Raw genomic sequence first — 19,511 nt, forward strand, 5'->3', positions numbered from 1 at the left:
GTTTTTGTAGTATTGTATTGGAGATTCGTGTTTCGTATTATTAATAAACATGGATCGTAAACCACACGCTGCATTTTGGTCCGACTCTCCTTCGTATGAAGACGAAACCCGTTACACTAGGACTGATTGTTTGGTTAGCTAAACAAGCAAATCTGTTTTAGTTACCAAGGCAACTAATGTCAGTACTGTAGCTATCTACACTGAACAAAGGGGGTGCTGAGGAGTATTTCTGACTGTAATAAAGTCATTTGGTGGGGAAAAACTCAATCTGATTGGCTGGGCCTGGCTCTCCAGTGGGTGGGCCTGGCTGCCAAGTGGGTGGTCCTATGCCCTCCAAGGCCACCCATGACTGCACCCCTGCCCAATCATGTGAACTCCATAGACTAGGGCCTAATGAATTTATTTCAATTAACTGATTTCCTTAAATGAAATCGTTGACATTGTTGAATGTTGCGTTTTATATTTTTTGTTCAGTATAGTAAACTTGCTAGCTACTTCAGTGGATGTTGAACACATTTCTAGCAGCAAATGTGTTAAATTATAGCAATGGTATAAAAGGGATAATCAATGAGGGGCTCTATGAATTCTCCGGAAAATAATGCAACTCTGTGGAAGGCCAATTCACATTCCACGTTGTAGCCCTTTGTCGATTATCCCTTAAGGGTGACAGCGTTTTAACGACTTTGCAAATATGAAACAAACAGACTCATAATATCAGTACAAAATAAAAAATTCTAAGTTTATGCTACAAAACGTTATAAGAAGTTTTATTTGCCTCAAAATTCCATGACATACACTAAGGCATTCTTGGCGGTCCAAAACATATTTCTATCAGGTTGTTAATCACAGCTGGCCTGGTACATTGTTTGCTGCCTCCATACGAGACACACTTTCACTTATAATGACTCAATATTTTGGGCAAAAATGGACTAATTTAACTTGGGAATGTCTGGGAAAGGCAATACAATCAAACTAGCAAGGGCAGTGATCACAAGTTAGTCATAACCTGGCTAATGTGCTAGCGTATCTATTGATGTAGCAAGCTAAAAACTAGCTGCTAGGAAGATGTCATGTCATTGGAGAAGTGGATGTGACTGACTTTTTCCTCTTGTATTGTTGTTTGGTAGCTACACAGCTAGAGATGCAGATGTCATTTGGTTAGCTAGCAACAAATGTGAATCGCTTTGCTAGCTAAATATGATGAACGATTGTTATCTAAATAGCATATCTCTTGCGTTCACAAATTCACTCTGGCTATCTACTCCGATGTCAGAGCACAGTCCTGTCTGAATGTGCTAGAGCACAGAATTACTGATGATTTTATGAATGCCCAACACCCACTGAATATGACCGATGTCAGTAAACGTAGTCAAAAAAAAGTCATAGTTAGTCACGAATGCTCTATAGTATTTTTTATTTCACCTTTATTTAACTAGGTAAGTCAGTTAAGAGCATATTCTTATTTTCAATGACAGCCTAGGAACGGTAGGTTAACTGCCTTGTCGTCACTTTCATTGTTGGAATGAGTAGACCAAGGTGCAGCGTGGTAAGCGTACATCTTAATTTATTTGATGAACACCAAAAATATATATATATATATATATATATATATTATATAAATGAACGTAACGTTCTGCAGGCTACACAGTAACTATACAAAATCAAGATCCCACAAACTAAGGTGGGAAAAAAGGCTGCCTAAGTATGATCCCCAATCAGAGACAACAATAGACAGCTGCCTCTGATTGGGAATCATACCCGGCCAACAAAGAAATAGAAAAACTAGAATGCCCACCCAAATCACACCCCGACCTAACCAAATAGAGAAATAAAAAGGCTCTCTAAGGTCAGGGCGTGACACTTGTTCAGGGGCAGAACAACAGATGTTGACCTTGTCAGCTCGGGGATTCAATCTAGCATCCTTTCGGTTACTAGTCCAACGCTCTAACCACTAGGCTACCTGCCGCCCTGAATTTAGGCATACTGATGTCACAGATGTGTTAGGAATAAATCCTGCTGAGTATCCAATCTGCTCTGACCTGGAGATGTCTGAGTAATAAACCACGATTTTGTTTTTCACTTTGATTACGGTCGCAAAATGCACCATGCAGAAATAAAAAAATCTGCAATTTTCTGTTAATCCCATAAATAATTTTATTTGCAATGATATCCAGCTAAACAGATTTATAAACCCACTGTAACCCTATATCTAACATATGGAAACAGCTGTAAAACTTGTAATGAGAAGAAAAGAAGCAGCATAGCGTACATTTGCCTCCAAACCATCAGTTTGCCAGCTAGTGCAGTAATAATGACATTATAACAGATGTCAAAAAATGGCAACTAAGTGACCTGGGTGGGACAGATTAACAAACACATTCAAAACTATTAGGAGACTTAAACATGATTAAACCATAACGTCTTCCCATTTTTAACACAATTTACACGAGCAAGCAAGCATAAAGCATATTAACGTTACGACTGATTCAGTAAGGTTATAAAATGTGTAGTGTTGATTTTTTTTATATATTCTACCAGTACCATTGTCTTGTTATGGACTGCACATATTTTACAACTTGTTGCCTGTAATTATACAGATTATCATCCCGTGATATCAGAATTGCCATATCCCACATTAGAGTTGATGTGTGTTCTAAAGTTACAGTAGCCTACACAAGTGTGTAGTCTACTACTAGAAAAGTTAGAGCCCACAGAGTCTACACACTGGCTAAAAGTAGATCACATGAAGAGTGAGTGTGTAACGTTAAGTACACAAAAGGCTTGTGGTGTGTAAAGTTAAGAGTGCATAAAGACCACATACACAACAGAGAGCTCTTATGTGGGATCAGCACTATTGCCTATAGCGGGACACTTGGGACCAGGGATGTGTATTTTGTGATGAACCACATGGTGTGGTTATTTACTTTGTCGCAGTGCTTCAAGAGTAAGTTGAGTGCAACATTTTCAGCTCGATTAAGAGTTTGAATAATCATCTGTCATTACATTGCAAATCCCCTCCTTTACACAATTCTTCCTTTTAGCCACAGATCTTTATCAAGAATGGATCTGCTTATAATTGTATTCCCTTGTGGGAATTCTTCATTATATTTCTTTCACGTAATTACCACTACTCAGAACTTAGTTTTTTAGTTTGGCCTTAATAAGTCTAGAATATTCAGAGTGTGGTTCGGTGCGGTTGATCTGAGGGGTTTGCGTTTTCTGACATGTTGAAATCTTCTTAGTGGATAGAGGGGCAACAGATTGGGAGAGGGTGTTCTTGATGTGAGGGAAGACAGTAATTTGGCTTGCAGGGGTTACAGGATAGAGATGGACAAAACCCCCTCTTTTAATCATGCAGTGGTGTCGTGCCAATCTCTCTTAAAGCAGATACACCCCATGGGGGTTAGATTAGATCTGTATCTCCACGAAAACTGGTGTCTGTGTTTGGAAATCAGGTCAAAGATAATGGACCTTGTAGCTGATAGCTGTCAATAACATAGACTAGTGTACTGTCACGTTTTGCAAAGAAATATCCAAGCTCATATCTGCCCATAACATAGACCAGTGTACAGTCATATTTTTATATAGAAGCATGGTGAAAATATGACTAGGTGGAAATGGTCAACCTTGGAATTGTCTGTAAATTGGTATATGGTACGCAAGAAACAATCTATGACCTAAATAACTTGTAGAGTTCTCTAGCTAACTGTGTCCATCAGGTGTCAACTAGAATGCAATCTACGCAACAATGCAAAACCTACAGCCAGGCTGGAAGTGTGGTGAGGTATTTTGCTCCCACACACCTAGGTTGAAGATACCAAGGTCAGGACAGCCATATAATTCCATGCGCAAGCGTTTGAAAATAAACAGATTCATGGGACCAGCTCCGTTGCTTAGTAGAATAGCTGGTCCCTTTGTTTAGAATTCCTCCTTACTTATGCAACGAGTTATGGGATATTATAATCATCTTGTCTTAGCATTTTATCTTCAACTTAGCCACGCACTGAACTTTTGGAACTCCCTTCCTGACAATCTCAGGGCAGCTCAAACTGTTGGGGCTTTTTAAAGCAGGCATTAAGACTTATCTCTGTCAGCTGAGCTACTTTTTCCTCCTAGACTTTGCTTGTTGTTTTTTTATGATAGTCTTTTACTTGGTGGAACAGCCTTAATCCAATGTAACTGCAGACAAATGATTTCTGTAGCCATCACTAGGCTTGCTGCACCTTTTTACGAGCAACTTGGCCCACTCTTCAACAGAAGGACAACGACTCCAAAAACACATAAACACCCAGGAATGGTTCAAGTAGAGATGCTGGCTGTTCTGGAGTGGCCAGCAATGTACAGATCTGAATCCCATCAAAAACCTAGGGCAAGATTTGAAAACAGCAGTTGGTCAAAGGCACCCCTCAAACATTGAAGAATTGGAGCTCATTGATGGCTACAGCTTCTATCGCAAGGCCATGAGACTGTTAATTAACCAGCCATCACTAGCATAGAGAGGCTGCTGCCAACATACAGACTCAAATCTCTGGCCACTTAAATACATGGACTTAATAAAGGTATCACTAGTCACTTTAAATAACTACACTTTAATAATGTTTACATATCCTACATTACTCATCTCATATGTATTGTCGTGGGAATGACCCAAATCTAATTTTCAAAGTCTGCTGCCTCAGTTTGAATGATGGCAATTTGCATATACTCCAGAATGTTATGAAGAGTGATCAAACGAATTGTAATTAATTTTAAAGTGTCAAATGAACTGAATCCCCCCAAAAACATTTCCATTGAATTTCAGCCCTGCCACAAAAGGACCAGCTGAAATCATGTCAGTGATTCTCTCGTTAACACAGGTGTGAGTGTTGATGAGGACTAGGCTGGTGATAACTCTGTCATGCTGATTGAGTTCGAATAACAGACTGAAAGCTTCAAAAGGAGGGTGGTGCTTGGAATCATTGTTCTTCCTCTGTCAACCACGGTTACCTGCAAGGATACACGTGCCGTCATCAATGCTTTGCACAAAAAGGGCTTCACAGGAAAGGATATTGCTGCCAGTAAGATTGCACATAAATCAACCATTTACTGGATCATCAAGAACTTCAAGGAGAGCGGTTCAATTGTTGTGAAGAAGGCTTCAGGTAGCCCAAGAAAGTCCAGCAAGCTCCAGGACAGTTGATTCAGCTGAGGGATCGGGGCACCACCAGTACAGAGCTTGCTAAGAAATGGCAGCAGGCAGGTGTGAGTTCATCTGCACGCACAGTGAGGCAAAGACTTTTGGAGGATGGCCTGGTGTCAAGAAGGGCAGCAAAGAAGCCACTTCTCTCCAGGAAAAACATAAGGGAAAGACTGATATTCTGCAAAAGGTACAGGGATTGGAACTACTGAGGACTGGGATAAAGTCATTTTCTCTGATGAATCCTCTTTTCGATTGTTTGGGGCATCTGGAAAAATGCTTGTCCGGAGAAGACAAGGTAAGCACTACCATCAGTAAAGCATCCTGAGACCATTCATGTGTGGGGTTGCTTCTGAGCTAAGGGAGTGGGCTCACTCACAATTTTGCCTAAGAACACAGCCATGAATAAAGAATGGTACCAACACATCCTCCGAGAGCAACTTCTCCCAAACATTCAGGAACAGTTTGATGACGAACAATGCCTTTTCCAGCATGATGGAGCACCTTGCCATAAGGCAAAAGTGATAACTAAGTGGCTCGGGGAACAAAACATCAATATTTTGGGTCCATGGCCAGGAAACTCCCCACGACTGTATATACTGTATTCTATACCATCTACTGCATCTTGCCTATTCTGCATGCCATCGCTCAACCATATATTTATATGTACATATTCTATCCATCCCATACATTTGTGTGTCTTTGTGCGTATAATGTCGTTGTTGTGAATTTGTTAGATTACTTGTTAGATATTACTGCATAGTCGGAACTAGAAGCACAATCATTTTGCTACACTCGCATTAACATCTGCTAACCATGTGTATGTGACGAATACAATTTGATTTGATTTGAAGAAACATTGGTCTGCAGCAATCTTGACCTTAGATTGTACTAAGTACTAGCTCTGTGTTGCCAATAATTTTGTTTTTAAGTTTCGCCAATAACAAATGGTTCTGCAATGTTGAAAATCCAATAACAAGATGTGGAGAACCTTTTTTTGTCCAATATCAATGTATTTAAGGAGAAATAGGGAATTATTTAAGAAACGTGCAAGGGTGCTAATACATTTGGCTGTATATTAAACACATTTTCTTGTTCATCTTTTATTTTATGCATTTTGAGATTCTTCTTTTAAAATAAAAAACGCTTTACAAATGTAAAAAAAATTAATTATTATTCATGTGCTCACAAACTTCCTGTCCTCAACTCAATGTCCTAAAGAAACAGCCACCCACATTTTCAACTCACTGATCACTGGAACTCCTCACAGAACTAAGTGCTCAGAGCAGGCCCCCGTCATTCCCAAGAGCTTCAATGTTTGAAACCATTGTCTGTGAAAGAGATATCAAAATGGAAGAGGAATTTTCTAGGTCATGGCCGATCAGACAAACAGCAGCCCAGTTAAGGGTCGTCCTCAACTGAGATTTGAGCGAAATCATAGACTTGATCACAGCAAGTGGTGGGTTGCTTCCCATTGACGTTGACATGCAGCATCACTGTGGGGTTCCACTTGACCGAGGAAGCAAACCAACCCTGTGTTTGACCCATGCAAGAGGGAAAGGGAGTGGAAGGAGAGAGGGAGTGGCAGAGTTTGAGAGGGAGAGGTTAAAATGGGAGGAGGGAAGAGGGACTGAGCACAAGAGAGAGGAAGGGAGAGAGGGAAAATGAGAGAGCGTGAGAGCACAAAAGAGAGAGAGGGAGAGAGAGACACCCTGGGGGATTACTACAGTACACTCTAATTTCTCCTCCAGATGTTAGTAGCCTATGAGAAACATTCCAGTGTCAAATGAGGGTCTCAGTACTGCACATTTGACCAAGCCAAGCATAAATCTTGTTTCTAACCATAACGTTTGGGCTGAATATTGCCCTAGCCTAGAGCAGTGGTTGTCACACATACAAAGACTTATAGCAGTTCTAAATGGGGCATTTCAACCAGTAGCCTTTGAGAACTTGCCTGCTCCAATTGGCACCCTAACCCCTATGTAAGTGCACTACCTTTGACCATGGCCCATAGGGGGACTATATAGACAATAGGGGGCCATTTGGGACACAACCTTTATTTGGTGTCCTAAACACTTGACCCAAGGAAAGACCTCTGACTTCAAGAACCGCGAATTCCCACAATTGTTCTGCTGCCAAGCACTTTTATTTTTCTGTTTACTGAACAAGGCCAGAGACCACTTGGCTAAATATACACTTTCCCATGCAACACGGGGGAATTAGTCCCCATGGCCAGCACACAGTGCTTTAATTCAAGAACACAGCAACATCAAGCTTCCGCCACACCTCTTTTGTTATTGTTTTGATATTTCCAAAAGGACTCTGTTTACGAGTCATGGGTTTTGTGAGCCAAACAAAGTCAAATCAAATAGGCTAATAAAAAAAATGCAATAGGCTTGAGTTTTTCTATTCTAACTCCAGAAAAATAAAATTTTAAAGTTGCCTATTAGGAATAAGTTGGTTAAATAGGTGTTAAATAATCATTATAACTGTGAGACTGAGAGACCGGTTGAACCCGACTAAGCACCTTTACAGACATGAAATGTGTGGCTGTTTTGAATGATGGGCCCCAATGGAAACTCATTATAATGAACTCTGTTACTGAAAATATGTCATGATTAAGCTCAACATCAACGTTGTTTCCAAACATCAAATCAAATCAAATCTTATTTGTCACATACACATGGTTAGCAGATGTTAATGCGAGTGTAGCGAAATGCTTGTGCTTCTAGTTCCGACAATGCAGTAATAACAAGTAATCTAACTAACAATTCCAAAACTACTGTCTTGTACACAGTGTAAGGGGATAAAGAATATGTACATAAGGATATGTGAATGAGTGATGGTACAGAGCGGCATAGGCAAGATACAGTAGATGGTATCGAGTACAGTATGTACAAATGAGATGAGTATGTCAACAAAGTGGCATAGTTTAAAGTGGCTAGTGATACATGTATTACATAAGGATACAGTCGATGATATAGAGTACAGTATTTACGTATGCATATGAGATGAATAATGTAGGGTAAGTAACATTATATAAGGTAGCATTTTTTAAAGTGGCTAGTGATATATTTACATCATTTCCCATCAATTCCCATTATTAAAGTGGCTGGAGTTGAGTCAGTGTCAGTGTGTTGGCAGCAGCCACTCAGTGTTAGTGGTGGCTGTTTAACAGTCTGATGGCCTTGAGATAGAAGCTGTTTTTCAGTCTCTCGGTCCCAGCTTTGATGCACCTGTACTGACCTCGCCTTCTGGATGATAGCGGGGTGAACAGGCAGTGGCTCGGGTGGTTGATGTCCTTGATGATCTTTATGGCCTTCCTGTGACATCGGGTGGAGTAGGTGTCCTGGAGGGCAGGTAGTTTGCCCCCGGCGGTGATACAGCCCGCCAGGATGCTCTCGATTGTGCATCTGTAGAAGTTTGTGAGTGCTTTTGGTGACAAGCCGAATTTCTTCAGCCTCCTGAGGTTGAAGAGGCGCTGCTGCGCCTTCTTCACGATGCTGTCTGTGTGAGTGGACCAATTCAGTTTGTCTGTGATGTGTATGCCGAGGAACTTAAAACTTGCTACCCTCTCCACTACTGTTCCATCGATGTGGATAGGGGGGTGTTCCCTCTGCTGTTTCCTGAAGTCCACAATCATCTCCTTAGTTTTATTGACGTTGAGTGTGAGGTTATTTTCCTGACACCACACTCCGAGGGCCCTCACCTCCTCCCTGTAGGCCGTCTCGTCGTTGTTGGTAATCAAGCCTACCACTGTTGTGTCGTCCGCAAACTTGATGATTGAGTTGGAGGCGTGCGTTTCCAATACAAAAACATCTACATCCAAAACCAAAATCTACATTCAAAATAAATTGTTAAAATGGCGGGAAAAGATTGTTAAATATCTTGCACTCATTCAAGCCAAAACCATTGTCTATTATATCCTGAGACATTGATGAAAACATCATGTGATAAATTATGCTTAAACATCTACATTAATTTTCTGTGACCCAGGGGTCAAAACATGTATCTTGTGATTTCAAAAACTAAAGCAGACCATTTCAAATTCAAGTCAATGAACATAACTTGACATTTAAATAGATCATCATTTATTGTGATGTCTGAAATTAAATGTTTCCAAATGTTTTTCTTCCTCTGTGTTTATGACCTCAATGCAGCAAAGTAGGTCATGTTTTGACAAATAAACGCAGCAAAAAAAGAAACGTCCCTTTTTCAGGACCCTGTCTTTCAAAGATAATTCGTAAAAATCAAAATAACTTCACAGATCTTCATTGTAAAGGGGTTAAACACTGTTTCCCATGCTTGTTCAATGAACCATAAACAATTAATGAACATGGACCTGTGGAACGGTCATTAAGACACTAACAGCTTACAGACGGTAGGCAATTAAGGTCAGTTATGAAAAGTTAGGACACTAAAGAGGCCTTTCTACTAAATCTGAAAAACACCAAAAGAAAGATGCCCAGGGTCCCTGCTCATTTGTGTGAACGTGCCTTAGGCATGCTGCAAGGAGGCATGAGGACTGCAGATGTGGCCAGGGCAATAAATTGTAATGTCTGTACTGTGAGATGCCTAAGACAGCACTACAGAGAGGCAGAACTGAGAGAGGCTGGACTGAGGGCTTGTAGGCCTGTTGCAAGGCAGGTCCTCACCAGACATCACCGGCAACAACGTCGCCTATGGGCACAAACCCACCGTCGCTGGACCAGACGGGACTGGTAAAAAGAGCTCTTCACTGACGAGTCGCAGTTTTGTCTCACCAGGGGTGATGGTCGGATTTGCGTTTATCTTCGAAAGAATTAGCGTTACACCAAGGCCTGTACTCTGGAGCGGGATCGATTGGGAGGTGGAGGGTCCGTCATGGTCTGGGGCGGTGTGTCACAGCATCATCGGACTGAGCTTGTTGTCATTGCAGGCAATCTCATGCTATGCACTACAGGGAAGACATCCTCCTCCCTCATGTGGTACCCTTCCTGCAGGCTAATCCTGACATGACCCTCCAGCATGACAATGCCACCAGTCATACTGCTCGTTCTGTACGTGATTTCCTGCAAGACAGGAATGTTAGTGTTCTACCATGGCCAGTGAAAAGCCCGGATTTCAATCCCATTGAGCACGTCTGGGACCTGTTGGATCGGAGGGTGAGGGCTAGAGCCATTCCCCCCCCCCCCCCCCCAGAAATGTCCGGGAACTTGCAGGTGCCTTGGTGGAAGAGTGGGGTAACATCTGACAGCAAGAACTGGCAAATCTGGTGCAGTCCATGAAGAGGAGATGCACTTCAGTACTTAATGCAGCTGGTGGCTACACCAGATACGGGCTGTTACTTTTGATTTTGATCCCCCCCCCCCCCCCCTTTGTTCAGGGACACATTATTCAATTTCTGTTAGTCACATGTGGAACTTGTTCAGTTTTTGAATCTTATGTTCATACAAATGTTTACACATGAAAGCAAGCGTTGCTTATGTTCAGCTTTGCAAAAAAGTTGTGTGCTTTTCAAAAGTTAAGATTCTACTCCCAGGGAACTATAATGTGTTTTTAATTTTCCCAAGAGGCTTACAACAAGCACACACGAAACAGTACAATGTAGAGAGATTGATTGTCTCTCCCATCAACCTCTGTCACCAAGATAATTGAGCAGCCTACATCGCTCATTTCACTTGAGTTGTGTCGTGATGCTATAATGTATATACTTATACTCAGCTGCATTCAAATATATTAATTTACGTGTGCATCACTGGGGAGCAAGTGAACTATGCTTGGGATTTGCAACCACTGACTGAAGGTTGGCCCAACCTGTGTATCCCAAATGGCACCCTATGCCCTACATAGGGCCCGGGTTGAATGGGGTGCCATATGGAAACTCACCAACTAACTTATGTATTTCTGTACAATATCCAGGCTTATAAAGGAAGAGTTCACAGCAAGGGCAGAGGCAAAGGCAGCGTCATTCTGTCTCATGGTGAGCCAAACAAATTGGATCGATTTGGTCTCTAATAACTCTACAAAGTCAGGTTGAAATATTACGTCTCAAAGGAGGACGTACAGTATGTAAGAAAGAGCCACGGCAGACAGCACAGTCTTCCATTATATGTATTATCATAGGTCTGTATCTTATCTGGATGTCGTAGGGGCATGGACTGGCTCAAGAATGTGCAGACCGGCATTTAAAAGCTAATAAGGTAGGATGACAACAAGAGACTCATTGAGCCGATAACTCAATAATGATATAGATGGTCCGCTCACATGAATGTAATCACGTTATAGTGCTGTGATCAAATGTCAGAACGATGACAATCTCTCCCCGGCATCTTCGCATTATTTTAGGCCATCCGGACTGTTTCACCTTTGGCAGTCAGCTATGCACACGCACATTTAGGCTACGTACGGCTGTAAACACACTCTTGTTAACACACACACAGACGTACACATAGATGCACGCCCATGCACAAGGGAGCACACGCATGCATGCACACACATGCACACAAACACTAATGATACATCATCCCATTGCATGCTGGGCTTATTTCCTTTTAAAAGTCTGATCAGAATGTCTGACATTCATACAAATCTGGCCTAGAGGCAGACTTGAAATAACAGTAGAACATAAGTAAGAGAAAATTCAACAAAGAACCATTACCCATGAAATCACAGTAGAGCACAGTAGAGTAAATAGAATGAAATCGTAGAGACCATTAGCCATCTATGAAATCAGAACAGTCTTTTAACCACGTCCTTCAAGCATGCAAACAACTTCCTTCACACGAGGAGAGAAAAGACAATGTTGAAACGGTTACAGGGTGTTTGACTTTCAAAACAAATATGTTATTTGCGACTTGCTTCGTTAACAAGAGGTGTGGACTAACAGTGAAATGCTTACTTATGGGCCCTTCCCAACAATGCAGAGACATTTTTTGATATAAAAAATTATAATGAGGAATAAATAGATAATGAGTAACGATGACTTGGCAATATACATGGGGTACCAGTACTGGGTCTATGTGCAGGACTACGAGGTAATTGAAGTAGATATGTACAGTGGGGCAAAAACGTATTGTCAACCACCAATTGTGCAAGTTCTCCCATTTAAAAAGATGAGAGGCCTGTAATTTTCATCATAGGTAAACTTCAACTATGACAGACAAAATGAGAAAAAAAATGCAGAAAATCACATTGTAGGATTTTTAATGAATTTATTTGCAGATTATGGTGGAAAATAAGTATTTGGTCAATAACAAAAGTTTCTCTCAATACTTTGTTATATACCCTTTGTTGGCAATGACAGAAGTCAAACGTTTTCTGTAAGTCTTCACAAGGTTTTCACACACTGTTGATGGTATTTTGGCCCATTCCTCCAGTGATGTTTTGGGGCTGTTGCTGGGCAACACGGACTTTCAACTCCCTCCAAAGATGTTCTATGGGGTTGAGATCTGAAGACTGGCTAGGCCACTCCAGGACCTTGAAATGCTTCTTACGAAGCCACTCCTTCCTTGCCCGGGCGGTGGGTTTGGGATCATTGTCATGCTGAAAGACCCAGCCACGTTTCATCTTCAATGCCCTTGCTGATGATAGGCTTTGTTACTTTGGTCCCAGCTCTCTGCAGGTCATTCACTAGGTCCTCCCGTGTGGTTCTGGGATTTTTGCTCACCGTTCTTGTGATAATTTTGACCCCACGGGGTGAGATCTTGCGTGGAGCCCCAGATCGAGGGAGATTATCAGTGGTCTTGTATGTCTTCCATTTCCTAATAATTGCTCCCACAGTTGATTTCTTCAAACCAAGCTGCTTACCTATTGCAGATTCAGTCTTCCCAGCCTGGTGCAGGTCTACAATTTTGTTTCTGGTGTCCTTTGACAGCTCTTTGGTCTTGGCCATAGTGGAGTTTGGAGTGTGACTGTTTGAGGTTGTGGACCGATGTCTTTTATACTCATAACAAGTTCAAACAGGTGCCATTAATACAGGTAACGAGTGGAGGACAGAGGAGTCTCTTAAAGAAGAAGTTACAGGTATGTGAGAGCCAGAAATCTTGCTTGTTTGTAGATGACCAAATAAATTCATAAATCCTACAATGTGATTTTCTGGATTTTTTCCCCCTCATTTGTCTGTCATAGTTGAAGTGTACCTATGATGAAAATTACAGGCCTCTCATCTTTTTAAGTGGGAGAACTTGCACAATTGGTGGCTGACTAAATACTTTTTTGCCCCACTGTACAGTACATATATTGTAGGTAGGGATAAAGGGACTATAGGCAACAGGATAGATAATAAACAGCAGCAGCAGCAGCGTACAGTATGTGATAAGTCAAAATAGTTAGTGCAAAAAGGGTCAATGCAGATATTCTGGGTAGCTATTTGGTTAACTATTTAAGAATCTTATGGTTTGGGGGTAGAAGCTGTTCGGGGTCCTGTTGATTCAAGATTTACCCCAGAAACCAGGGCCTGTATTTATGAAAGGTTTCAAAGTATGAGTGCTGATCTAAGATCAGGTCCTCCCTGTCAATACAATGTTATTCACTGTGATCTGTGTTCTGCAGATCACAGTGACCAGAACAACCTCAATTCGTCGGGTCATGGGCAAGGTGTCGAAAGCGTTCCACAGGGATGCTGGCCCATTTTTGACTCCAATGCTTCCCCCGCTTGTGTAGAGTTGGCTGGTTGGTGGAAACAAAGCAGTTCTTGACACAATAACTTTTCCCCTGCACCCAAAAGTACTCGTTCCATTTTGAGGACAGGAAAATGGTCCAATTCACACACTTCTCAAGAGAATATCCCTGGTCGTCCTTATCTGATCTGGTGGACTCACTAAACACAACTGCTTCATTTGTAAATTATGTCTGAGTGTTGGAGTGTGCTCCTTGCTCTCCGTAAAAAGAAAACAATAAAATGGCGCTGTCTGGTTTGCTTAATATAGAGAATTTTAAATGATTTATACATTTACTATCGATAAATTCAGTATAATTAAAACCAAATACTTTTAGACTTTTACTCAAGTAGCATTTTAATAGGTGACTTTTACCTTACTTTAAATTAGTAATTTTCTATTATCTTTACTTTTACTCAAGTATGACAATTGGGTACTCTTTCCACCACTGCAAACTGGTGCACCCAGCACCTACTACCATACCCCGTTAAAAAGGCACTGAAAAATGTTGTCTTGCCCATTCACCCTCTGAATGGCACACATACACAATCGATGTCTCAATTGTCGCAAGGCTTACAAATCCTTCTTTAATCTGTCTCCCCCTTCATCTACACTGATTGAAGTGGATTTAACATCAAAAGTGACATCAATAAGGGATCATAGCTTTCACCTGGATTCACCTGGTCAGTCTATGTCATGGAAAGAGCAGGTATTCATAATGGTTGGCACACACAGTGTATATGTATGTGTGTGTATATATAAACTCAGCAAAAAAAGAAACGTCCTTTCACTGTCAACTGCATTAATTTTCAACAAACTTAACATGTGTAAATATTTGTATGAACATAACAAGATTCAACAACTGAGACATAAACTGAACAAGTTCCACAGACATGTAACTCGGGCAGTTGTTGTTGTTATCCTGTACCTGTCCCACAGGCGTGATTGGATGTACCGATTCTGTGCAGGTGTTGTTACATGTGGTCTGCCACTGCGAGGACAATCAGCTGTCTGTCCTGTCTCCCTGAGCTCTGTCTTAGGCGTCTCACAGTACAGACATTGCAATTTATTGCCCTGGCCACATCTGCAGTCCTCATGCCTCCTTGCAGCATGCCTAAGGCAAGTTCACACAGATGAGCAGGGATCCTGGGCATCTTTCTTTTGGTGTTTTTCAGAGTTTTCATAACTGATCTTAATGACCATTCCACAGGTGCATGTTCATTAATTGTTTAGAATTCATTGAACAAGCATGGTAAAAAAAAATTTAACCCTTTACAATTTGGATTTTTATGAATTATCTTTGAAAGACAGGGTTGCTGAGTTTATATACAGTACCAGTCAAAAGTTTTGACACCTACTCATTCCAGGATTTTTCTTAATTTTACTATTTTCTACATTGTAGAATAATAGTCATGACACCAAAACTATGAAATAACACATGGAATCATGTAGTAACCAAAAAAGTGTTAAACAAATCAAAATGTATATTATACATTCTTCAAAGTAGCCACCCTTTGCCTTGATGACAGCTTTGCACACTCTTGGTATTCTCTCAACCAGTTTCACCTGAAATGCTTTTCCAACAGTCTTGAAGGAGTTCCCACATATGCTGAGCACTTCCCACATATGCTGAGCACTTGTTGTCTGCTTCCTTCACTCTGCGGTCCAACTCATCCCAAACCATCTCAATTGGGTTGAGGTCGGGTGATTGTGGAGGCCCGGACTATTTGCATTGTGTGCCCCACCCAACCCCTCTTTTTACACTGCTGCTACTCTCGGTTTATCACATATGCATAGTCACTTTAACTATACATTCATGTACAGTGGGGCAAAAAAGTATTTAGTCAGCCACCAATTGTGCAAGTTCTCCCACTTAAAAAGATGAGAGGCCTGTAATTTATCATAGGTACACTTCAACTATGACAGACAAAATGAGAAGGAAAAAAATCCAGAAAATCACATTGTAGGTTTTTTAATGAATTTATTTGCAAATTATGGTGGAAAATAAGTATTTGGTCACCTACAAACAAGCAAGATTTCTGGCTCTCACAGACCTGTAACTACTTCTTTAAGAGGCCCTTCTGTCCTCCACTCGTTACCTGAATTAATGGCACCTGTTTGAACTTGTTATCAGTATAAAAGACACCTGTCCACATTCACTAGGTCCCCCCGTGTGGTTCTGGGATTTTTGCTCACCGTTCTTGTGATAATTTTACTCCCGCACATTTGCTAACCTGGCTATCTGCATTGTGTCCCACCACCCACCACTCGCCAACCCCTCTTTTACACTACCGCAACTCTCTGTTCATCATATGCATAGTCACTTTAACCATATCTACATGTACATACTACCTCAATCAGCCTGACTAACCGGTATGTAGCCTCGCTACTTTTATAGCCTGTCTTTTTACTGTTCTATTCCTTTACCATTTTTTTTTTAACCATTTTTGTACTATTGGTTAGAGCCTGTAAGTAAGCATTTCACTGTAAGCTGTTGTACTCGGCGCACGTGACAAATAAACTTTGATTTTAAGGTCATCTGATGCAGCACTCCATCACTCTTATTCTTGGTCAAATAGCCCTTACACAGCCTGGAGGTGTGGTTGGGGTCATTGTCCTGTTGAAAAACAAATGATAGTCCCACTACGCGCAAACCAGATGGTATGGCGTATTGCTGGTCAAGTGTGCCTTGAGTTCTAAATAAACGACTGACAGTGTCACCAGCAAAGCATCCCCACACCATCACACCACCTCCTCAGTGCTTCACGGTGGGAACCAGAGATGATCCGTTCACCTACTCTGTCTCACAAAGACACAGTGGTTGGAACCAAAAATCTCAAATTTGTACTCATCAGACCAAATAACAGATTTCCACCGGTCTAACGTCCATTGCTCATGTTTCTTGGTAAAGCAAGTCACTTATTATTATTGGTGTCCTTAGAAGTGGTTTCTTTGCAGCAATTTGACCACGAAGGCCTGATTTACACAGTCTCCTTTGAACAGTTGATGTTGAGATATGTCTGTTACTTGAACTGAGGCTGGTAACTCTAATAAACTTATCCTCTGCAGCAGAGGTAACTCTGGGTCTTCCTTTTCTGTGGCGGTCCTCATGAGAGCCAGTTTCATCATCTCGCTTGGTGGTTTTTGCGACTGCACTTGAAGAAACTTTACGCATTGACTGACCTTCATGTCGTTAAGTAATGATGGACTGTCATTACTCTTTGCTTATTCGAGCTGTTCCAATAATATGGACTTGGTCTTTTACCAAATAGGGCTAACTTCTGTATACCACCCCTACCTTGTCACAACACAACTGATTGGCTTAAATGCATTAAGATGGAAACAAATTCCACAAATTAACTTTGAACAAGGCACACCTGTTAATTGAAATGAATTCCAGGTGACTACAACGTTTTGGTTACTACATGATTCAAAGTTTTAATGTAGAAAATAGTAAAATAAAGAAAAACCCTTGAATGAGTAGGTGTGTCCAAACTTTTGACTGGTACTGGTACACACACACAGTGAGCGCACAAAGTATTGGGACAGTGAAATTTGTTGTTTTGACTTTGTATCATTTCAAATTCAATGTGTTTAAAGTGCAGACTGTTAACTATTTCTTTTACAATATATATTATTTGTGAATAATGATGTGTGAGAAAGTTGCAGACGCATAAATATCATACCCCCGAAAATGCTAACCGCCCCTTTTATTGTAATGGTGAGAGGTTACCATGTCTGGGGGGGGTATGATATATTTGTGCGTCTAACTTTTTCATTTATCCGTAATCATGGCAGCATTCACATTAATGTAGAAGTGTTTAGAAACATATTCTATTCGTATTTACAACAAAAGCAACTCCAAAATAACCCTATTCAATTCTATCAGGCAGAAAATAATCTGAAACACAACCATGTATTCAATTACATGTAATCTGACTACAAAAAAGCAAGAATATTGAAATCAGGTTAGATACTTTTGAAAAACTAGATGATTACTTCTTGGATTACTTTTAAATTAAGAAAAGATGTTTGCGGAAAAAAATACATTGATACCTTTGTTTTCTCAATGAAATTCAATTCAGCATTGAAAAAAGGCACACCACAAGTCCAAGACCTCTATGATAACACACCAAATGCGTTTGATGGATCCTCTTTTGTCTTCTTCTTATGCTCTTAAGGGAAAGGTAATCTAAAAGTAACAAAGTTACATAATGGATTACAATCTGACAGGTAACTAATGGATTACATTTAGAAAGTAACCTACCCAACCCCGCCAGGAATGCATCTTATGGAGTGAGTAGGGGGGACAAGACTCAAGAGAAAGTCGGTTTGAAACTGAGCCAAACAGTAAGGATCAAGAGTACAGCGATGTATTACCTCACTGCTGCCATCCTAATCAAGTCGGAGCCTGAGCATGTAATCAAGTTTTATCTAACCTTCCTTAATATCTTATAAAATATTGATCTAATTTGATCTTTAATCCTAGTAATCTTTTTGTGTACTTTCCCCTTACCCTCCCCCTTAAGAAAGCAATGCTTTGATCAGAGGGCAAAGTTGAGCTGATACCATATCATTATTCAGTTCTTTCAGATAAATATTAAATGCCATGGGGCTGGTGCTAGGAGTGAGGGCTAGGAGTAGTTTCTGGACCAGGCCTGCGTAATGTATGGCCGACTTCAGAGAGACTTGCTAGGTGCTGAAGCTCCCTCAGGAATGTTTAGCACACCCAAGAAATAATGTATTACTAGATGCATGCTTAATACACCATAGATTGTACCACCCCTACTACTCAACGACCAAGCCACCCCTTAGCTAGACAAAGTGAAAATTCCCTGGTGCGCCCACTGGTGTAATGTGGCAATCAAAACAAACACCTACCATTTGTAGGACCTCTGACCATACAGTTGAAGTCAGAAGTTGACACACTCAGATTTGAGTCATTTAAAACTCGTTTTTGAACTACTCCACACATTTCTTGTTAACAAACAATAGTTTTGGCAAGTCGGTTTGGACATGTACTTTGTGCATGACACAAGTAATTTTTCCAACAATTGTTTACAGACAGATTATTTCACATATAATTCACTGTATCACAATTCCAGTGGCTCAGAAGATTACATACACTGAGTTGACTGTGCCTTTAAACAGCTTGGAAAATTATGTCATGGCTGTAGAAGCTTCTGATAGGCTAATTGACATCATTTGAGTCAATTGGAGGTATACCTGTGGATGTATTTCAAGGCCTACCTTCAAACTCAGTGCCTCTTTGCATGACATCATGGGAAAATCAAAAGAAATCAGCCAAGAACATTGCAGACGTCCACAAGTCTGGTTCATCCTTGGGAGCAATTTACAAATGCCTGAAGGTACCACGTTCATCTGTACAAACAATAGTACGCAAGTATAAACACCATGGGACCACGCAGCCGTCATACCGCTCAAGAAGGAGACGCGTTCTGTCTCTTGGAGATGAACATACTTTGGTGCGAAAAGTGCAAATCAATCCCAGAACAACAGCAAAGGACCTTGTGAAGATGCTGGAGGAAAGAGGTACAAAAGTATCTATATCCACAGTTAAACGAGTCCAATATCCCCATAACCTGAAAAGCCGCTCGGCAAGGAAGAAGCCACTGCTCCAATACGCCATTAAAAAGCCAGATTACGGTTTGCAACTGCACATGGGGACAAAGATC

This window comes from Oncorhynchus clarkii, chromosome 1 (assembly GCF_045791955.1).
Source record: "Oncorhynchus clarkii lewisi isolate Uvic-CL-2024 chromosome 1, UVic_Ocla_1.0, whole genome shotgun sequence".
Taxonomy (NCBI): Eukaryota; Metazoa; Chordata; class Actinopteri; order Salmoniformes; family Salmonidae; genus Oncorhynchus; species Oncorhynchus clarkii.